The 18,074-nt window shown below is 47.2% G+C and overlaps 1 long non-coding RNA gene across 1 annotated transcript; it reads right to left on the reverse strand.

Annotated features, from left to right (window-relative positions):
• Nucleotides 1–5,562: 5,562 nt before the first annotated feature.
• LOC126506711 (uncharacterized) lies at nucleotides 5,563–18,031 on the reverse strand. The gene is made up of 3 exons (XR_007593314.1): nucleotides 17,006–18,031; nucleotides 16,851–16,918; nucleotides 5,563–8,341 (listed from the first exon to the last, which is right to left on the reverse strand). It is a non-coding gene; the product is annotated as an uncharacterized lncRNA (long non-coding RNA).
• Nucleotides 18,032–18,074: the final 43 nt, after the last annotated feature.

The following is an 18,074-nucleotide window of genomic DNA, read 5'->3' on the forward strand; positions in this document are numbered from 1 at the left end:
TTCCCAGGAAAATCCTTGCTTTTCTAGGTTTCTGTGCCAATGGAAAGTTTGTCACATTTCTTTCTTTCTTTCTTTCTTTCTTTGTTTCCTTCCTTCCTTCCTTTCTTTCTTTTTTTTGAGGCAGGGTTTTTTGCTCTGTAAATCAGGCTGGTCTAGAACTCATAGAGATCCTCCTGCCTCTGCCTTCTGAGTGCTGGGATTAAAGGCATGTGGCATTCCCCCAGCTGTCCTGTTTCTTTTAAATTTCTCTGTATACTGGCCTCCTACAAGACTTATCTTCCTAGCTTTCGATTTTATCTCTTCTGTGCGTACACATGACTAGACGACTTTCAGCAAAAATGCGAACAAGACCAGCTCAGGAAAAGCGCTGAGTTTTTCAGATTTTCCGGCCAGGTCAGAGCACAGCTGCACAATAGCATTGCATGCAGCTGCAGTTCCACAGAGATGCCTGGAACACCCACTGCATTTAATATCTTGAAAGCAGTCAGCAATTAACAGCTCGCTCGTCCCCCACCCTCTCCCTCCCTCCCTCCTTCTCTCCTCTCCCTCTCCCCACCTTCCCTTCCCCGCATTGCAGGTTATAGAAGGCGGTGGGGTGGGGGGTGGGAGCACGCACAGAACCGAGAAGCGACTACTCTCTCTGCGCCAGACTCCAGCAACGCGTATCCTGACTCAGACCACTGGGTTATGTTGCCGCCTGCTGGCCAGAGTGAGACATTGAGCCAAACACGCTGGGAGGGAAATTGTAATTCAGAGCTCAACTTGACTAATGTTAATGAATAAATACACATACTCTTTAAGGAAATGGGGGTAAATCTCTTTGAAATACAGCAGAGATCCCCAGAGTGAAAATCGCCACTCTAAATGTCACAAATGACGAGGAAGTGCGTGTAACAACCAAGTCTCGAATTCCACACGGAGTTATCGGTAGGAGACCCTGAAAGGCGGGCGTTGCCCTCCTGAGTGCCCAGCCCCCACCTTGGTGTTTTTGTTTGTTTGTTTTGTTTTTGAGATGGGCTCTCTCATCTTCACCCATAGCTTGCCGGATTCTGCTAGGCTGGCTGGCCAGTGAGGTCCAAGGATTTCAAGCTCCTGCCACCATGCCTAACTTTCTTATATAGATTCTGGGGATACAAATCAATTCCTATGCTTGCAATGCAGACATTTACTAAATCACCTCCCCAGCTCTGTCCTTCTATCCTTACCCCCCTCATGTTTCTGCCATTGCCACCTACACGAGGAGAGGAAGACACTGATTGGTCTCCACGCTGTGTCTTTCATGACGTCCTCAGTAGCTCCTGGAGTGACTTCTTCCTATAGACTTGTCCCACCTCTCCTGCCTGCATTTCTTCCCTAACAGAACTATTTCCAGACCACAGGGATTCTAAGCTGTGACAGCAACTGTCACCTCGTATATAGCTACGTGTCTTGCTCATTCCAGCCACCGAAGGACAAACACCGCATCATCACACTTCTGAATAATACATTTTTATAGCCTTGCATTAGAAGATATGCTTTGCATTGTTAGAGGAAATCATCTTGTCTACGATGTTTGAATAAAAGATTCCCAGCCTAGAAAGACATGGATAAACAACTGGAACAAGGCAGAGTGCGGCAGACAGATGGCAGTTTCCAGAAGCTGATCGGGCTCTGCAGTGGTTTCTGGCTAAAGAGGGAGGAAATGGCGTTTGAGGCTAATTTGAAGTGATAAACTCTAGATACAGATGGGGCAGTGGAATTGTGGTACTGAGAGGCTGTTCCAGAAAAATAACGCATAGCCCCAGAGACAGGATGTGTAGAAGTGCTGTATGGATTTCCTGATCCTTCCCTAAACAGAGGGGCGGGAAGAAAGGAAAGCCCTGTCTTTGGATGTAAACGTCAAGGTAAGGAGACTAGGGAGATGGCTCAATAAACAGCTTACTGGGCAAGCATGTAAGGTGTAGGTTTGCTCCCCAAACCCACATAAATTGATGAGCATGGTGGCACACGCTAGTACTCCCAGTCCCGGCAAAGCAGAAACAGGCAGATTCTAAAGTTTGGTGGACGGTCAATCTAGTCCAATTAGTGAGCTCCGGATCAGGGAGAGACCCTGCCTCAAATGAGAAGGATGGCATTCCTGAGGATGACACTCATGGTTGTCATCCTCCAAGTACCTCTAAGGAAGACTGATCTCTATCACTAGGGTGATGTAATGATATTTTGTTTGAGTTTTAACAAATAAAGCTTGCCTGAAGATCAGAGTACAGAGCTAAGCCACTAGAGGCCAGGTGGTTGTGGCTTACACTTTAATCTCAGTACTTAGGAGTCCCAAACCTTTAATCCCAGCACTAGGGAGGTGGAGACAGGAAGGGATATGGCTGGGCAGAGAGAGGACTATAAGGCGGGAGGAGCCAGGAACTCAGATGCAGTCTGAGGTTGGTGGAGACAGATGTAATCTGGAATGCAGTCAGTCTGAGCATGCAGTCTGCAGACAGGATCGCCCCTTTGTCTGAGGATTCGGTCGAGGTAAAAGGTCTCTGCAGTGACTGTCTGCACTGCTTCTCTGAGCTCTCAGTTTTCACCCCTAATATCTAACTCCGGGTTTTTATTAAGAACAATTAGAATTCATACTATATAGAATGCTGCCCAACATAGGCAGTTTTAGGAGTGCCCACAGAAGCTGTCAAAGAGACCCGGGCTATCCCTAGGTGGCATCTATGGCCCTGATGAAAGGGCAGCATGTGAGAATCTGAAGAAAATTTCTTTTGTTTTGGGAATCCTGCAACAACCTTTGGTGGGACACCCAGCTCCTTGTGTTGGGTGCCTGAAGGTGGCAGTGTTTCTTTGATCACACCAGAGCAGAGGTTCCCAGACTAGAGTGTGCACCAGAATGCCCCTAGAAGGGTCACCAAAGCACAGATTGTTCCTCCCCAGTGTCAGTCAACAGATCAGGTGCAGTAGGCCCCCAAATGTGCTTCCCCATCAGGTTCCGGGGATAGGAGTGGGGAGCAGATACAGAGCTCTAGGGACTGGCTTTTCTGTCTTTGTACAGAAGACTGTACAGAGAGACTGTAATTTTTTGTGTCTCTTTGACTCACTCTGTAGACCAGGCTAGCCCCTAATTCATAGATCCACCTGCCTCTGCTTCCTAAATGCTGGAATTAAAGGCATGCACTGCTTCCGCTACTAATGTGGGAAGTCCTTCTGACTATGTGTTGCTTTTATTGGTTAATGAATAAAGAAACTGCTTTGAGACTGTAGCAGGACAGAACAGAGCTGGGGGAGGCTAAACTGAATGCTGGGAGAAAGAAAGCTGAGTCAGGAAGATGCTATGTAACTGCCACCGAAAACAGATGAGCTGGAACCTTGTCGGTAAGCCACAGCCATGTGGTGATACACAGATTAATGGAGATGGGTTAGTTTAGTATGTAAGACCTACCCAATAAGAAGCTAGAACTAATAGGCCAAGTAGTGATTTAATTAATACAGTTTCTGTGTGGTTATTTTGGGTGTCTGGGCAGCTGGGAACAAACAAGTAGTCTCCTTACAACACACTACCACCAAGGAACCCATCTTTGAAAGTCATGGTATAAGGATGGGTCCTAAGATCTAGCTGGTGGAGTTTGGATAGCAAATGACAGATGATAAATACCTGGTTTGCCATAGATGGAGAACACCTGGTTCTCCATCTAAGGCCCTCCTGGGTGGCAGTGGAACCTTTGGGGGATGGTACCTGAGTATCTCAAGAAGTGTCCTTGAGGAGGACATGTAACCCTGAGTCCCTTCCCCACTTCTCTTCCCACTCCCTCTCTCCTTCCCAGAATGCCATGGGTTAGGCAGCTTTGCACCGCCATGATCCCAGTCATGATGCCCAAAGCCACAGGGCCAAGCACCAGGGACGGAAACCTCAGAAACCGATCCCAAATCATTCTTCCCTCCTTTAGGGTGAATATTCCAGGTAGCTTTTCACGAGGACAGAAAGATGAAGCAATGGTCCTAGACAGTTTTCTTTACTACAGTACCCAGCAGCTAGCCAGGCATTCACAATACACACACACACACACACACACACACACACACACACACACACACACCCTCCAGAGATATCTAGGTAAAATTTGCTCAGAAACACTGCGCTAGCAGGATTAGGCAGATAGCTCAGCCCATGAAATTCTTGCTTCAAAACCCACAAAGAGAGACTGGAGAGTTGGCTCAGCAGTTAAGAGCACTGGCTGCTCTTCCAGAGGTCCTGAGTTCAATTCCCGGCAACCACATGGTGGCTCAGAGCCATCTGCAATGATATGGGTGCCCTCTTCTGGCCTGCAGGCATTCATGCAGGCAGAACGTTGTCTATACAACAAATAAATAAATCAAAAAAAAAAAAAAAACCCACAAGGAACTGAGTTCTGTCCCAAGAACCCACATTAAAAACAACAACAGATGGGTGACGGTGGTGGCGCACACCTTTAATCCCAGTACTTGGGAGGTAGAGGCAGACGGATCTCTGTGAGTTTAAGGCCAACTTGGTCTACAGAATGAGTTCCAGGACAACCAGGACTACACAGAGAAATCCTGTCTCAACATCCCTCCCCCCCAAAGAAACAAACAACAAAAACTAAAGATGGTGGCCTTCAACTGTAATCCCAGCTCTGGCAGGATAGGAACAGGTAGACCCCTGGGGCTCACTGGCCAGGCAGCATAGCCCAATTGACAACTAAAGTCTAGGCCAATAAGAAACTTGTCTAACAAAGTGGACAGTTCCTGAAAAATGATGGCTGAGATTCATCTCTGCCCCCACCCCACGCATGCACACTTACACACACATGCGTTTACAGGAACGCTCTCTCTCTCTCTCTGTGCACACACACACAGACACACACTATAGTAACAGATAACATGTGTCAGAGACAGGGTTTACCGAAGGCCCCAGAGAAGAATGCATGTCTCCTCGGCCTCCAGAAACCTTGTCCTTACTGCCATAAGAGGCCAGCAACAGTGGACCCCCACACTCCATCTCTTTCTCTTTCTTTCTTTCCTTTTTGTTTTTTGCGACAAGGCCTCTCTGTCTCAGCCTACCGAGTGCAGGAATTGTAGACACACACCCTTCTCGATGGAACTGTATTTCTCATTTTTATATATTGCACACACCCTTTGTGCCTGCATCCACCCAGAAGAGGCACTGATGGGTGAGAGGGTGTGTACAGCTTCACCTTTACCAGACAACATCCGACGTCAAGATGAAATGAGCGTGGGTGAGAGAGCACCAAGCTCCTTGCTAGCTGGCTCCAGGTTCAAGGAGAGACTCTGTCTCAAAGGAATAAGGTTGAGAGCGACAGAGCAAGACTGGTGTCCTGTTCTGGCCTCCACAGGTGCAGGCATGAGCACACATGCCCCCACACACGTGCAGATACACTCATACCCACATGATACACAGAAGTAATAAAGCAGCTAAGAGGGAGAGAACCAAGCTCCCCCATGTTTCCAGCAAAAGTACTTGCCACGAAATTTGATGATTTAGTTCAATCACTGGAGTTCATGTTACAACTGAAAGCTGGAACCCAAATCACCACCACAAGACCAACTCCGATGCTAAAACAAAGAGTTTTTATTGCACGTTAGCTCGGGTTCCTCTGTTCATCCAAAGTGGCAGCAGCAACACGAGAGGGACCCCAAGCTGTGAACAGGGGTGAGGGTTATACTGGAAAAGAGGCTTGGGATTGGCTGCCCCCTAGTGGGAGGTGAGGGGAATTCCAGACTTCCACGCTTGGGATTGGCTGCCCCTTATGATGTAAGGCGCTCTCCGGGCCTGAGGGGAATGCCAAGCCTCTAGGGAGCTCAGTTATTGGTTAGTTTTCCTTGCTCAGGGATTGACTGGTTTGGGGAGGGGGGGGGGGGAACAGAGATGGCTCTGATTCTGGGGCCAAGTTGTGCTTCTTTCTTTGGTTCTTTTTACCTTTTGACCCTTATTTTGGGACTAGGGCGAATATCTTTGGCACACTCCGAATCTAAGAATTAGTATTCTTGTGGTCCTGGTTTCAGGGGCTGGGGACTCTTCTCCGGCTCTTGGTTCAGGGACAAATTGCCTCTTCCCAACTCTGGTCCCATTTTTAGGGTGTGTTCTTTCACTGGGTTGGGGCTTGGAGCTGAACCACTCAGTCTGCGTAGGGGCTACGGATCAGGGATTTTCTGGGGCTTGGGTCTCTCATTCAGATGTTGGAAGGAGAAGGCAGATGCCTTCAAGTTGTCCTTTGGCCTCAACAGGTTGGCCATGCCACACATACTAATAAACAAATAAAAAGTCTTACTAAACCTTTTGTTTGCCAATGCGCTAAATATAAAACGGGCATCGTATTTTAAATTGCATTCCCTGGATTATGGTGAGATTGAACATATTTTCAAGCATGCAGTTCAGCTGTCCTCTTCTATAAACTTTCTACTTATATTTTTCATTTTTCTAATTTTTTTACTTGTAGAGTTCTTTACATATTCTGGAGTGTTGCTTTGTTCATTAGTGATTCAACAGCACAGCAACAGTACAAATAATGACTTCTACTCTGTGTTGTCTTTATGTGGGTTGAATACTTTTTAAATCAGTATTGTCAAAATTATTAGTATTTTCCTTTCTGGTTTGGGATATATATATATATATATATATATATATATATATTTGCTTTTGTTTTGTTTTGATTTTTTTGAGACAGGGTTTCTGTTTAGCTTTGGAGCCTGTCCTGGAACTAGCTCTTGTAGACCAGGCTGGCCTCAAACTCACAGAGATTCGCCTGTCTCTGCCTCCCGAGTGCTGGGATTAAAGGCGTGTGCCACCACTGCCCAGCAATCTTTTTATATTTTTTTTAGCGAGGCACAGAAACATGTATTTTTGGTCCCAGCTGAAGAGAGGCTGGGGCAGTGGAGGGTGAGCTTTAGGCTGAACAGTCACTCTGCTGTATCCTGAAGGAAAACAAGGAGGAGAAGAGGGAGAAGAAGGAAAGGAGGGAGGGAAGGGGAAGAGAAAAAGGGGAGGGGAGAGGAGAAGGGAGGATGGAAGGGGAGAGAGAAGGGGGAGGGGAGAGGAGGAGGAAGGAGGGAGGATGGAAGGGGGAGGGGAAAGAAGGAAGGAAGGGGAGAGAAAATAAGGACAGACCTAAGCCTTCTTTGAGATCACAGCTTTCCTTTTAAAAGCGTAAAGACAAACTTCTCTTATGGTGTCACTAACTTACCAGTAACTAGCAGAGTTGTATTACATTGTTTGGGCAGCGTTCCTGCGCAGCATCACATTATTAAATGTATACATTTGACTGTACAGCCTTACTGTTAGTGACACATAATTACATACATTTATAGTGGATGGGTGCTAACTAGATACATGTGTTCATGGTGTAATCATCAAATTGGGGTAATTAGTATTGCTTTGTGCTGGGGACTTTCACAGTCTTCTGCTTCTTTTGAGACAGATAGTAAATCATTGTGAACTACAGTCCCTCTGTGCAGCAGAGAACTCTTGAAGCTATTCCTCCCACCTCGCTCCACTTTGCTATTAGTCATTCAACTTCTCGCTGCCTTCGTAGCCTCCGGTAACCCTATTCTCTCCTCTGTGGGATCAGTGGTTTAGACTCTATACGAATAAGAACAGATGGCACTTGTCTTTCTGCGCCTGATTCATTTCACTTAACAACCTTTGTTCCATCCATGTTGAAACAAATGACAGCTCTGGACTCAGGGGCGGGGGGCGGTGCACACAATGTCCCTGTGTGTCTGAATGCTGCTATCCTTTATCCATTCAGCTGACAGCAAACGCACCAGCACCGCTGTTGGCATGGCCAGCTCAGCCAGGTGTGGGGGCGCACACCTGTAATGCCAGGAGGTAGAGATGTGGAGATCGGAAGGTCAGGGTCAGCCGCGGCTGCACGGTGAGCGCTACATCAAACGCTATCTCATAAAACCGAATGAGAGGCAGATGAAATAGCTCAGTGGGGAACAGTGCTTGCTATACTTAAGGGCTTAAGCTCGGATCCCCAGCACCCACAGAAGAGCTGGCATGGCTTCATAAGCACCTGCAAACCTAGCCCTGTAAGGGGCAGAGACAGGAAGAGGCGCTAGGCTTGCAGTCCCTCAGCCTAGCGCCCAGTTTAGTGAGAGACCCTGGTTTAAAGGGATAAAAGGGGGTGCCAAACCACAACACTCAAGACCCTCCTTTGGCATTTATACATGAGCACCCCCCACACATGTACATGAGACACACATGCATGTACAAGGTACACACCCCACTGTTGTGTAACAGTCTCCTCTGACATCAAAACATTCCATCCTGCAAGGGAGCTCCTTCAGCAGGGAGGTAAACAACACAAAAACAGCTCCGGAAGTCCTGGAAAATGACCAGATTCATTAGGTCCCTTCCTGCAGGGGTAAGCAGAGCCCAGCTGCAAAGACTCAGACAGAACTGCCGAGAAGAGATTTAGACCAACTGAAAGGATACTCTCAAAACTACTGAGCTGCCTGTGGCTCCAGGTTTTCCAACTTTTGTGAGCTGTCACCCATGCTGGGTGGGCCTTGGTGATTTAGTTGCCTTTGAGCCATTTCTGCTCCCCGGGCATACTGCTGTAAATAACCCCAATAAGACCTATTGGGTCATCAAGTTGGACTCTGGTGGTACTGTACTTTGGTCTGTCCTGAGTTCCCCTTCTGGGGTGAGAAGATGAGTGTGTTTTGTGTCTCCAGGAAAAGTTCTGTCACCCCCCCCCCCAGACACACGCATGCTAAATTAAATACCAAAACCGGAAGAGACACTGGCTGTTCTTGAGCTCCATAAATTCTGATGTTTCTCATGTGCATTTCAAGGATAAGGACAAGTCTCTGACACTGGGGTGACTATGGGATGACCTTTAATGTAAGGCAGCAATGGTCTTAAACTGGGGAAGTGTGAACACTTATAAGCTTTCCCAGGAACTTCAAAGGGTTGGCCTTTCTTCATGAGTCCCTGGGGTCTTAGACTCTTGCATTGGGCACGAATGCAGCGAACTGATGTGTGCTTCACCACTAGTTTCTTGCTGGGTTCAAGAATGAGAGCCTCAGCTGGGCGGGGGTGTGGTGCATGCCTTTAATCCCAGCACTCAGCACTTGGAGGCAGAGGCAGGTGGATCTCTGAGTTTGAGGCCAGCTTGGTCTACAGAGCTAATTCCAGGATAGGCTCCAAAGCTACAGAAAAACCCTGTATAGACAGAGGCTCTTCCCCGGGTATTCAGGATGGGGTGCAGCATCATCTGTGCTGTGCCTGAGATAAATAACACTGGGGGAAACTTATAAACAGGCTGGGATGGGAGATGGAGGCAAAGACTTATGTTAGGAGACCACAGCAAGTCGTTTGGGTGAGTGGAGTGCGGATTAAGGAGACTCCTTAGGCAAGGACATGAATGGATGCATTGAAGAAAAATCTCAGAAAAGCTGAATCATCTAGATGCCAGGCTGGAACTAAGAAATTGCCAGGTGCCAAGAGTCAGGCGGTACCTCCGCCTCATGTGAATCGGACACTCATGAATCGGACACTCTCCGGGTGAAAAGACTCGTGGATGCAACCACCCATCCGTCACTTGGGTCTCCCGGACAAGCAACGGGGTTGAAACCACACTGTCCTAGGAGGAAACAGATCTGCTGACTTCTACAGGTGCTGAAGAACAGGAAGGCACAGTCAGTGCTCAGAGAACTCCAGCCAAGGTCAAAGCTGAATGGCACCTGGGAAAGGAAACGCTGTGTGCTGCCTGTGTCCCACAGCAGAGTGCCGGAGAGTTTAGATGAGCCATCCCTGTTCTTCTCCTGCCACTACTCACTCCGTTACCCTCAGCTTGCATCCTTGTTTGCTCTAGGTGCTTTGCTTGTTTTGTGTTTTATTCTGTTTTGATGCACGATCTTCCTACGTATGCAGGCTACTCTGAACTGACTGTATAGCCCCATCTGGACTCAAACTCATGGTCCTCCTGCCTCAGCCTTCTGTGTACTTAGATTACAAGCCTGCGCCACCTTCACCTTGCCCAATCCCCATCTTGCGTCTTATCTGTCAAGGTTCAGTTCTGGAGCTGCAGAAGCCAGGTCTAACTCCAGAACTGTCTGCACCAACCGGCTAGCACACTGCTGACCCAGAGTGAATGCTAAGGACAATCAGTGAGCAGCAGGCTGAAGAGTCTGTGAGTCTTATCTCTAGTGGCCTCTGACCAAAGATTAGCAAGGAAGATAGCCCATCTTAGGGCAAAGGTAAGGGTGCCGTGGATTCCAAGTAGGAAACCAAGAGGATGAATACACAGCTAGGCCTTTGCTTGGAGAACAGTGACCTAATGTTAGTTACGTTAATGCTGGAACGTTTTGGAGCCAATTTTTATGTAATGATTTCTTAGGGCAGGCAAGAGCCAGTCTGAAACAAGCACCCACACATCTGTATCTTTCCGTCTAACCTCTCTCTCTCCCCTCTCTTCTTCTTCTTCTTCTCTCTCTCCTCCCTCCTTCTCCCTCCCTCCCTTTCCATTTTTCTTCCCACTCTGGGGGATGTCTGGCTTCTTGTAGTCATCATCTGTTGCAGTATGAGCAGAACATATGTGTAAGTCCCAAACACTAGAGGACGTAAGAGAGGCGATCATATTAAACCCCTCAGGGCTCAAAGAGCTATCCATGCAGAAGGGAGGGAGAGGAGGCAGAAAGAGTGCAAGAACACAGAAGAACCCAGGGAGACTGGCAGTGTGCACAGGGTCTGCAGAGGTCCAAGCCAGACAGGGCTCCAGCGCTGAGAGGAGATGTGGGCATGAGCTCCCATCCCTAACCAAGAAGCTGTCTCCAACTGAAAACTGCTTGCAAAAGAAAAATGTGTTTTCTCCAATGGAGTCTCATGGAGTGGGGTATACAAACCACACCTCTGGATATGGCCCATGCCCAGCAGTAGATGGCCAATACAAAACGAACTCAATGCAATTTTTAGATTGCTTTGTTTGGGTATTTTCCCCCTTACTGATCTTTTGTTTATATATCATGGTTTCTCATTTTATGTTTTTTTTTTATGGTATGTGTGTGTGTGCCTGTGTTTTTTTTTTAAAGACTTATTTATTAATTATATATACAGGATTCTTCCTACATGTTACGAGAAGAGGTAACCAGATCTCATTACTGATGGTTGTGAGCCACCATGTGGTTGCTGGGAATTGAACTCAGAACCTCTGGAAGAGCAGGCAGTGCTCTTAACCTCTGAGCCATCACTCCAGCCCTGTGCATGTGTTTTTTTCATTGTTTTTCCTCCCTTGGATTGTTTGTTTTAATTCTGGTTTATTTGCCTGTTTGTTTTCTAAAGGGAGAGAGAAAGAAGGCATTGAGTTGGATGTATTTGGAAGTGGGGAAGATCAGGGAGAGGAAACTATGATCAGAATGTATTGTATAAAAATATTTTCAGTGAAGAAGGGGGGAAAGGGGGACAAGTTGAGCAAGAGCAGGGGAGCGAGCCAGTAAGAGTCGCTCCTCCATAGTGTCTGTGTCATTTCTCGTCTCCATGTTCCTGCCTTGACCTCCTCCACGATGGACCATAACCTCTAACATGAAACCCTTTCCTCTCCAAGTTGCTTTTGGTCATGCAATTCTCTTGCCTCAACCTTCTGAATAGTTGGGATTCCAGGCCTGGGCCACATCTCTTACATTCTTAAGGAAATCTGCAATTATCCCCATAATCTGGTTCACCCCAATAATTCAAAGATAATTGCCCTGTTTTAAACTCAACTAATTAGTACATCTCATTCCATCTGGAACATAAACTTTTCTTTCCTTGCGACTTACCATATGCACTTTTCTGGAGACGGGGACATAGATGTCCCTGAGCGAGCACTATTTCAACATAGTCAACACTTGCTTACGGCCTTTCTCCCTAGTGCATCCCTCCCTGGTCAGGAGAGTGCGCCCTGTGGTTTCTTAAGTTCAATATGGCTGAGTCCCGGTCAACCCTTGATTGGCATCCCTTACGGTTTTCCTCCCTTTCTGGCTCCTTTTTTTGCCCACTTTAAAGTTTCTAGGTTTAGTCCCCAAGTACCCCCTTACCCCTGATCCTTCAGTGAGATTCACCTTTTGGGACTGTTAACTAAGATGGTAACCAAGAAAATGACTGACTCAGTCTAAGCCCCTCCAGCCAAGGACAAGAGTCTAATGTGTCTTCTTCGGGGCCTGTGGAGGGGCAGCTCCTAAAAGCTTTATATATACCACATCTTATATGGTGGTAGGTTCTTAACAAAGATGGGCTGCTGCCAGAGGGCCAGATGTGTGTCTGTGTGCAGATATGTGTGCCCGAGTGGAGGTGCCTGATGTTAATTAAGGCTCAAACCCTAGGACGAATGGCTGAGGTGTCTATTTAACACCGAAAGTGGACCTGGCCCTCAGGTTCTCCCAGATTTCTCAGTCCCTACCTGTCACAGAGTAAGGCTACGATGCCCCGCCCCCTACCTCCAACAGCTCTTAGCCCAGAAGGAAGGGCTGCCCTTCCCCCAGAGGCTCTCCCCATATATTCTAGCTGTTTTGGTTATCCGCCCACCACCTCTTTATTTTTTTTACCTTTTGCCCTCTGGGCTGCTGCACCTGGTTCCCCCCTCCCCTTTCTGTTGCCCTCCCCCCTCTCCTGACATGGCTGGGGTCATGTCCACTCTGGACTCTCCCAGATGTCCCTACCTCTGCCTATGTTCTCCCTTTTATCTGCAGTAAACCTTCTCCTCCACACCTAGGAGCAGTCCTTCCCTTTCCCTTCCTTTCTATTTTATTATTATGTTTTTCATTCACCAGGGAGGCCAGAAGTCTCGGACCCCTTTGGAATTTGAGTTACAGATGACTGTGAGCTGCCTGAGGTGGCAACTGCTGCTAAGGCAGAATGCATTTTGAAGCTTATGATCTCCCAATAGCTCCTTGACTGGGCACTTTAAAAGTGATATAAATTGCCGGGCGGTGGTGGCGCACACCTTTAATCCCAGCACTCGGGAGGCAGAGGCAGGCGGATCTCTGTGAGTTCGAGACCAGCCTGGTCTACAAGAGCTAGTTCCAGGACAGGTTCCAAAACCACAGAGAAACCCTGTCTCAAAAAACCAAAAAAAAAAAAAAAAAAGTGATATAAATTGGGTTGGGCAATGCTGGCACACACCTTTAATCCCAGCACCTGGGAGGCAGAGGCAGGAAGATCTCTGTGAGTTTGAGATCAGCATGGTCTACATGAGTTCCAGGCCAGTTAGAACTGCACAGTGAGACCCTATCTCACTCAGATAAAAAGGAAATGGGTCTGGTGTTGAGACTGTGTACCGCTCAGCAGCCCAGACTGTCCACCACCCAGCAGCCGAGACTGTGCACCGCTCAGCAGCAGAGACAGTCCACCGCCCAGCAGTGAGACTGTGCACTGCTCAGCAGTCGGACTGTGCACTGCTCAGCAGCCGAGACTGTACTACTCCTAAAGAGGACCGGAGTTCAGTTCACAGCACCCCTGCTTGCTGTCTCTCAACTGCCTGTAACCCCAAGTTCATGAGATTTGACTGCCTACTTTCTTCAGATACCAGCACCCACATGCACATACCCACATACACATGATTTAAATTAAATCTTTAGAAAGAATTTCAACACAGTCAACAACATTTACTTAATGCCTTTCTCCCTTCCGGCTGTAAAGCTGTGATTTTCTTAGAATCGTATCAGAAAAGTCCTTTACAGTAAAGGGACATGTCCTGATCCCCTTCTGCAATCCTAGTAACATCTAGATTGACCTAATCAGATTATAATCTCATGGAGGCACCACTGGAGCGAATTATCAGGCATCCAAGAGAGAAAAGGGAAAAATTTCCCTGCGACCCTCTGAGATGTTTGATAGTAACAAAAAGGTACACAAGTCTACTGCTAAGATACTTAGTTGCTACTCTCCCTAGAGGAGCCCACACGCACACTACACTGTGTGTGCCTTCATTCCCAGAGCACCTCTCTCTTAATGACCCATCCCCGTTTAAGATGTGTTAAGGGCTATAGAGATGGATCGGCAGTTAAGAGCACTGGCTGTCCTTCCAAAGAACCTGGGCTTAATTCCCAGCACCTATGTGGCAGTTCACAACTGTCTGTAACTCCAGTTCCAGGGAATCTAGCATCTTCATACATACATACAGGCAAAACCCCAATGCACATAATAAATAAATAAATAAATACCTTTAAAAATGCATTTAAAATGCCATTTAATATACCATAACTCTTGAGACGCCCACATTCATGCTCTGTGTGGCTTTTTTCTTTCTCTGTCTGTTTTTAATACTCCAATTCTGAGCAGTCCTGAGATTGTTTTGTGTGGAAGTTGAGGATCTGGTTTTACCTGGGTCAAATTCCCTAACCAATCATGGGACATTCCTCAGGTTGCAGAGGGTGACAGTGCTGAACTGTGTCTGTCCCTGTGGTGGAGCTTGTTCCTTCTGTTCTAGGGAAGACACTTTCCTTGTCTCTTCCAGAAGCTAGTGTTGGCTGGCTACCCTGGGGCTATTTCCTTGTGGCCATTGTCTTCATATAGCACCTGTATGTGCCCATTCTTCAAATCTACATATGCACCACATCCGTGCCTAGTTGTTGTGGAATATTTAACCATGCAAAGATGTAAAGAAGTGTTGTTGCTGTTTTACCTTGCTCACCTAAGGCACCTGTTTTAATAAAGCTGAACAGTCAATAGCTAGGGGAGGAAGTAAAAGCAGGGCTTCAGGCAGAGAGAGTAGGAAGGAGGAGTAATTTAGGCTCAGGAGAGAAAAAAGAGAAGACAAGGAGATTCCAGGGGCCATCCAGAGGTGGAGGGAGACGAAAACAGTCACAAGGCAAAACACAGATGAGTAGAAACTGGTTAAATTGAGTTAAAAGAGCTAGTGGGACAAGCCCAAGCTAAAGCCAAGCATTCATTCTTAATAAATTTCCCTGTCTTTATTTGGGAGCTGGTTGGCAACCCAAAGAAAATGCCAACTACACCTGGTGCCCAAGGAGGTCAGGAGAGAGCATTGGATCCCCTGGAACTGGAGTTAGAGATAATGACCCTTGTGGTGCTGGAAATCAAATTCATGTCCTTTCCAAGAGCATCAAGTGCTCTTAAGAGACCTCTCTCCAATACCCTTTCCTTACTTTTTTGGGGGGGGTAAGGGGTGACAGGTCTCGCTTCGTAGCACAGGCTGGGCTAAAACCCATGATCTGCTTCTGCTTCACAAGTGCTGGGATTACAGGTTTGTACCAACATGTCTGGCTCTCTTTTTTTTCTTTTGGTATGTTTGTGTACTGGCTGCGTATCATGAGTGATGCACACATATAGAAGGCTAGAAGATAAACTTAGGTGCCAGCCTTTGCTTTTCTACTTTATCTGAGACAAGGTCTCTTTGTTATTGTGAAAGCCAGGCTGGCTGCCTCCCACCTCACCATAAGCATGCTGGTATGACAGACACCTGCACTAGCTTTTAAGTGTGTTAAGTGGACTTTTATATGGATTGGGGGATTCGAACCCAGGTTATCAGGCTTGTACAGCAAACATTCCCACGGAACCATCTCCCCATCCTGATTCTTTTTTCATAGAACACTACCAGCCATTAGATTTAAGACCCATCTGAATTTATCCTGATTGATTTTAACTTGATTTCATTTGCAAAGACCCCATTTCTACAAGAGTTTACTGTTTTTGACAATGCTAGGGCTGGAACCCAGAGCCTCACATGTGCTGGGAAGTTAAACTCTGGCTAGCCCTATTTCTAAATGTAGCCACATTTGTATGTACTGTGCCAGTGTGGTGTGACTTAACATATCTTTTTGAGGATGGGAGGATACAACCCAACTCATTGGCACCTGCCAGATGTAACTTTTTGGAGGTTAGCTGGTAAATTCTTATTTTTCATAAATCTTAGCTTATTAAACCAGAGGAACTCCATTTCAGATGGAGTCAGTAGGATCTGGGGATATTAGGGAGGTGGTTCCTTGAAATGGGCTTCTGAGGAGCTAGCTCTTCAGGTGAGCCTTCAGAAGGACAGGTTGACAGGAAAAAGGCGTGGAGGGAAGGTGGTAGTGAAGTAATACATGTGGGAAAGGCATCATGGGGCACAGGAGGGAGGGACAGTGGTCCACTGGATTAGCTAGTCACACATGTCTGGTGCTGCTCCAGATGAGTCAGAGAACTGTTTTGGGGCTAGAGTGTAGAGCTCAGAGGTAGAACTCTGGCCTAGCACGCCTGAGGTCCTGGGTTCCATCCCCAGGACTGTGAGAGGCAGAGAATTGTTTCCCAGCTGCTGAAGGTCTCCAGCCCATGGTCAGGAGGAGAAAGGGATGCATCCGGAGGTACTTGCTTACCTACCGGCAGGGATGTGCCTTGGCTCACCCAGGTCTTGCACTTCCAACTGTGCTCCGTCCGGAGATCTCCCTCTGCATTAATCCTACCTCTCCTTGAGGCTTAAGGTGTCATTTACTTGCTGATGACATGGAGATTTGCCTCTCAAATGCCAAGCTGGCTTCTCCATTACCTGGAGTATTCAGCAGGCATAGAACCCAGCACCTGGAAGGCTGCACTTAGTCCCAAGACTTGTTTGCTTCCCAGTGGCTTCTGCTCAGAAGTATCACTCACTCATGAGTCATCCACTTCCCAAAATTAAAAACTGGGGGATTTGATGCTTACTTCTCTCTTCCGTGCACATTAAGTCACATCAAATCCTGTCCTTTGGTGGCTCCCCCCTCACTCTCCGTTCAAATACATGAGCAGACTTAGCACAGTTTCATTAGCACAATAACCCCCTAACTAGAGCATGGCTTCTTCATCTCCGCTGGGAAGGAGCATCCTTTAACATAAGCACAGAGCTAAAACTCCTCGTGGTGACACACAAATCTCTACTGACCTCTGCTGTGTCATGAATCCTCCACATCCCAAAGCTTTTCTTTTTTCACTCTTTCATCGTGAAACCTTCTGCAAAATAAATAAATAGAATCACTTTTCTAAAACTGAGGGTCAAAAAAAAAAAAAAAAGTCAAATCGTTCAAAACGCAAACTCACATTTAAAAGGCAGAAAGGGACAAAGGTATCCTTATAACTCTTTTCCTCTGGTTCCGGAGTCCTAGAGTGGTACCTGGTGATTGTGTTTGCGCCCTCTCTCCTGACCATTCACAGAAAACTCCATGTTCGATGTTCAGAAATCTAATGCTACCGAGCCCAGGTGCTGCTGTATTCTCCCAAATGCATTGTGGACACAAAGACAGGAGGCGCCTGCGTCCATCTGGCCACACTTGGCATCCTAGATTCCAGCCCTAAGAAAGTGGCAATTTCGGGGATGAAAAGGACATCTGTGTGGGCGTGCCAACCTAAAGCAGCCATAAAAGCCCTGTTCGGTTACCCCCAACGATTCTGCTCTCAAATAACTTGGAACACGAGAACGTAGCCCAAACCAAGTTCGCGCTGCTCAGCTTTCCAGGGAAGTCCTTCGAATGAAGGCACTTTGCATCCGCAACGCGTTACAAAGTCGGAAATCTGAAGTTACTTCGTGAAGTGAAACCGCATCACCAATGTCAATTCAAGCACAAGGGATTAGTCTGCCATGTTTAGGACACGGGAAGAACAAATGATGCAACTGGGCAACATAACCCCCAAATCCCACCAAATGCGCATCAAATATTCAAGAAACTTACAGGGCAATTGCACATTCCACGGGGACTCCCATGAACTGCGGAGCTACGCTTAAACAATAGAATGAGGAAAAGATGGGAGTCACTGAGAATGAAGCGCGGGTTTAAGTTGATTTTTGAAATGTCTCACTGGAGCTAAGGCGTTTGTCCTTGGCTCCTGCACGCCTCTGCAAATTGTTCCCACGGTCACTGTCTCGAAGCAGCAGAGATCCGGGAGCAGGTACTGCGTCCCGTGGGTGTTGCAGAGGTCGCACCCGGCCAGGTTGTGCAAAAAACACTCTGGTCCTTTCCCGCGGATCGGTGGAGTGGGAAAGTAGGTGGCCCTATCACTCAAGGTTGCTACAAATGCAACTCGCAACTTTTGAAATTAATCTACCCCTCTTTTTTTTTTTTTTTGGATCATGCAACGGATGCCACCGTTCCTTGGGTTTGCAACCCCCCAC

Source organism: Alexandromys fortis, unplaced genomic scaffold, assembly GCF_014885135.2.
Source record: "Alexandromys fortis isolate MF-2015 unplaced genomic scaffold, M_Fortis_MF-2015_v1.1 scaffold_69, whole genome shotgun sequence".
NCBI classification, from domain to species: domain Eukaryota; kingdom Metazoa; phylum Chordata; class Mammalia; order Rodentia; family Cricetidae; genus Alexandromys; species Alexandromys fortis.